Source organism: Cervus elaphus, chromosome X, assembly GCF_910594005.1.
Source record: "Cervus elaphus chromosome X, mCerEla1.1, whole genome shotgun sequence".
NCBI classification, from domain to species: Eukaryota; Metazoa; Chordata; class Mammalia; order Artiodactyla; family Cervidae; genus Cervus; species Cervus elaphus.
The window spans coordinates 177,253,813-177,258,685 of record NC_057848.1 but is presented as its reverse complement, the minus strand read 5'-3'; the positions used below and the strand labels follow the sequence as shown (position 1 = coordinate 177,258,685).

The window sequence follows — 4,873 nt, the reverse complement described above, 5'->3', positions numbered from 1 at the left end:
TAAAACTTAGAAGATGTTTTCTTTAATTTCTTGTATTTTGGGCTATTATATCATCTAAGAATACACGGCCAGGGTTGCAAGTCAACTAAGGTCTGTCTAGGTAGCTGTGCTTCTCAGGTTCAAGGAAAGGATTAAAAGCAAGGTGTTAAATTTTTCTTCCTTCCTAAATTTCTGGATCTCTCCATGTTTGTTTGTTTGTAAACATGACTTAGTTTGTATTTGAAGTTATCTTTGGAACTATGCTCAGATTTAATGTGTTCACATGACAGCCTTGCCATTTGATACTTACTTGATGTTACACATATTTCTTCTCTAGTGAATGTCATACTGTTCAGAGACAAAAACATGATATATGACATGTGGTGTTAGAAGGGTGAAACAAATGACTTGCCACATTTTTATCAGTTTCATCAACCAACTTAAACATCTTTTGTTTTTAAGCAAGTGTCACGTGTGGAGACCATTACACATTATTGGAAAACAGCTATCTTCCAATATTTACACATACGAATGTAAGTATGAGTATCTCAGAGGTAAGCAAATGTTTGGCTGGAAATCTTGGTTTAACTTTCCTCAAGAACTCCATATATCTGAATTCTAGGTTTACTGACAGTTACAAGTTGCACCAGGCGCTGGTCCTAAGTCTTCTGAGCACCTCCTCTGTCATGAACACAGTGTCCAATCACAGAACTTGGACGGCCCCTCACAATGATGAGGGACCTATTGCTGTTGTTTAGCTGCTGAGTTGCATCTGACTCTTTGTGACCCCCTGGACTGCAAGTTCCCCTCTCCATGGGATTCTCCAGGCAAGAATACTAGAGTGGGTTGCCATTTCCTCTTCCAGGGGATCTTCCCTACCCAGGGATCGGACTTGCCTCTCTTATCTCCAGCCAGGTTCTTTACCACTAGCCCCACCTGGGAAGCCCGTGAGCAATCTGAGGACATGGATAATCTGACTTAAATTGTCCCAATGTGACCCAAGTCTCATGGACTCACTGTGGCCTTGGGCAAGCTGCATACACCTTGTCTGGGGCTATGAGACTATAAAGTGGCTTCAGCTACTAATTTTCTCTTTCTGAAGTAGACTAGTGAGTGTGCTTATACACTGAGCAGTGGTGTTTCCATGTTTCGGGGACACAGCTGAGCGCTTTTTCCTCCCATCTTGCTGAGTGATTGTGGGAAGGTGTGCTGGAGGCCAGGAGAGAGAACGCATGTAGAGGGTGTAGAGGTGACAAGCAGTAGGTCAGAGCTGCTTCTTGTGCAGACACATGGCGCTGAGTAGACAGGGCAGAGAGGAGGGGCGGCCCTTCAGATGGGGACGGAGCTCACCGCTAGGTGGTCACTGCCTGCATTTCCCAGCAGGTAAAATAAAATGTCTTCACACCAACAGACAAGGCCGTGGGCTGTCACCCCCGGAATGAGGGGCAGAGGAAACACAGCAATTAAAACAAAGTGTTCAGACGGTTGCCTGGCCCAATGTAGGCATGCAGGAACACAAAGTTATGAATGGTAAATTGATTTTGGTCAAGAGAAATCAATTTCATGGCTGGGAAATAGACATACAAAGACATTTTGAACCGAGTTTCGATAATATGCTCATGCTGTTTAGTGAGAAACTGGGAGCCTGTTTGCAGTTTGGTAGGGGGTGCCGCCTCTGGGGCGAGTTTGCCTCCTTTCCCCTCCCCCCTGCCTCCTGCCTCCGCTGGGGGATGGGCCAGTCCACAGGCTGCTAACTCTTCTCTGGAAGTGCTCAATCCTTCCTTTGTTCTGTGAATGGCCAGCAGTGTGTTCGGGCTGGTTAATTTTCTCTCTCTCTCTTGTTATCCCACATTTTAAGTTGCTATCCCACGTTAGCTCCCTCCGATTGCCCTCAGGGCATTCAGGCCCGGTCCTTGCCCTCAGCAATGCCGCCTGCTCCTCTCCCTTCCGCCCCCACTTGCTGGTGGTGGATGCGGGCGTCTGGGGTACTTTTCTGCTGGGAGTTGCTTTTAGGCATGTAATCTGTGGGTTTTATTTATTTTTCCTGCCAGTTAGGTTGCCCTCCAAGATTCGAAAACTTCCCCCAGACCCGCCAGTGAGAGGGTTTCCTGATGTTTGGAAACTTCCTCTGTTGTGACTCCCTTCCTGGGACGGGTCTCTGTCCCTAACTTTTTGTCTCTCTTTTTATCTTTTATCTTTTGTCCTACCTCCTTTTGAAGTCAATGGGCTGCTTTTCTGGGCCCCTGATGTCTTCTGCTATCGATCAGAAGTTGTTTTGTGGAGTTTGCTCAGCGTTCAAATGTTCTTTTGATGAATTTGTAGCGGAGAAAGTGGTCTCCCCGTCCAATTCCTCCGCCATCTTCACTCATGCTGTTTAAAAAACTGTTGGGAACTTCCCTGGTGATCCAGTGATGAAGAATCCACCGGCCTATGCCAGGGTGACAGGTTGGATCCTTGGTCTGGTTCGATCCCACATGACTTGGGGCAATGGATCCCGAGCACCACAAGTACTGATCCTATGGTCTAAATCCCGGGAGTTGGGAATACTGAGCCCCCAATCCACACCTACTGAAGCCTACAACCCCTAGAGCCCGTGGTCCACAACAAGAGAAGCTACCGCAAGGAGAAGCCTGTGCACTGCAACTAGAGACTAGCCCCTATTCGCTGATAGTGGAGAAAGCCTCACAGCAACAAAGGTCCAGGGCTGCAAAAAGTAAACAAACTAATTAAAGACATTAAAAAAAACCCAAACAAACAAACAAACAAAAAAGAAAAAAACAAACAAACAAAAATCTGCTAGGTCCATTACAGCACGTGTTCCAGAAAACATCTTAGAAAATAGCAAGAAGTGACTGGTTAACTGTAGGAAAAGGTGGGGATGAGGAAATATATTGCTTACTTTCCTTGTCTTAAGAATGGTAGTGTTCAGAGCACCCGCGAATTGACACACACATCAATACAGCACGGACTGTTGTTAATGCCCTCAATATATCACAAGACATCTAAATGACAATAAATTAAGGTGGGTTGTGTATATGTAACTTTTCTCTCTCTCACAGATGAGGGTACAAATCAAATTGAATTTATTCACATTTCCAAAAAAGCTCTGATAGCAGTTAATGTCAACGTGGATGAAACAGGCACGAAGACAGAACAGGTTCTCCTATTCGGTACGTATGCCATCCCATGGTTCCCACTGCCATTGTCACAGAACAGATCCGCTGCCAGGACTTTCGTTCAGAATCTCAGGAGGTGCTGACAATATTCAGTATTCAGCGTATAAGACCTGCATCTTTCACAGTTAAGGATCCGGGAAGGTACTCTACCAAGAAACAGGAGGTCATAGGGTATGGATGTCACATCATCAACCATTTCCAAATGATTCCTACCTGTTGAAACTAAAAAAAGTTGATTGCTACTAGAAGTTGTTTTTTAACATGTCAATTAATTGCAAGCTGTGACTGTAATGAGCCTGACCTCAGTGGCTTTATTTTATACAAGTTTCCCCATGCATTCTAAGCCTTGGAATAAAACCTTTTCTAATTAATCTTTATCCTGTTCAGTTATCCAAATACATTATCTTGTCCATACTGACATCATCTCAAATAACCACAAAGAAGCACTAAGTGGTGTGTGAACCAATAGGATATCAGGTGTCTATATCAGAAAAGGTACTGGGTAGAATGGTGCATTATTAAAGAATAAATCATCTCCCATTATTTTCTGTGATGTATTGAATATATCTGTCAGAGGAGATCCCTGTTTCCTATTTATTTGGATTCAGAACAAGACCTGAGTGGCAGGTATAGACATAGGAAGTTGGTCAAGGAGCAAGTTGGTTCCTTACTGTCATGGAAGGAGCCCCAAATTCATGGAGCTCCTATGAGTCTTTGAGGTCTTGTTTCTGATGCTGGGGTGGCTTGGGGTGACTAGTTATAAAGCTGGACAGGGATTAAGTTTTCAGACAGACAGCCAACATCTGTGTCATGGGAAATGGTAACTGAGACTTCTTAAATTATTCCAAGTGAAATCTGATAGGTACATTGTTTTCGTTCTGTATTAAGAAATTTTTAGGACTTCAAACACGTAAATTTCTACCTCTTGCATGTTGATATTCAGGCAAAGACAATGACATTGATCAGGAAGACTTAGAGACATTCAAGAAGGAGACTCTAAGTCGGAAGATTACAGAAACAAGCATTAAGGATTTAACTGAACCTGGTAACGGAAGTATATTTTTTCTGAACATACCTTTCACCTCATATGTAAATATGCTATCAGGAAATAAATCAAGTTATTGACAATATGTTTTTTCAAAAGTAATCATTTATGTAATCTCTAAGTAAAAAAAACTTGCAAAATTTAGGGAATGGTATTACTTGGTGATTAATTAATGCCAATTAATGGTATTAATTGGTGTTCATTTTTTTCCCCCCAGATAACTATCTTGCTTTGGCATGAAAATAACTTTGAAACACCCTAATTGTAAGTAAGCATGGTCTATTATTAGTGCTATTTCATCAAATAAATCACTAAGTACACTTTGTGATTTCATACCTGCCAAATTTTGTAGGTAACACTTTTTTGGGTTCCAATAGCTTACATTCTATCACTAGAGACTTCTCTCTTACGTTTGGTAATTTCTCTTCTCCTGAGCCATATTAAATAGCAAAAGAGTTGGTTGATTCATGCTGAGCAGCTTTGGTGGGAAAGCCTTCACCTGCAGGAAGCTTGCAGACCAGGGTCATCAGAGAGAAGCAGGAGTGGCCACAAGCTGGTGGAAACTAATTAGTATTACTGTCAGCCCTGGCCTCGTGGTTGTCCACACACATCCCTCCTTCAGAAGAACTGAAATGAAAGAGATCAGGTTTTCTGCAACACCTGTGTGTAATCT

At 42.9% G+C, this 4,873-nt stretch overlaps 1 long non-coding RNA gene across 1 annotated transcript; it reads left to right on the top strand.

The window, feature by feature from the left end:
• The first annotated feature begins 440 nt into the window (after positions 1–440).
• LOC122690653 lies at positions 441–4,192 on the top strand. Its single transcript, XR_006340069.1, has 3 exons — positions 441–512; positions 3,039–3,149; positions 4,099–4,192. It is a non-coding gene; the product is annotated as an uncharacterized LOC122690653 (long non-coding RNA).
• Positions 4,193–4,873: the final 681 nt, after the last annotated feature.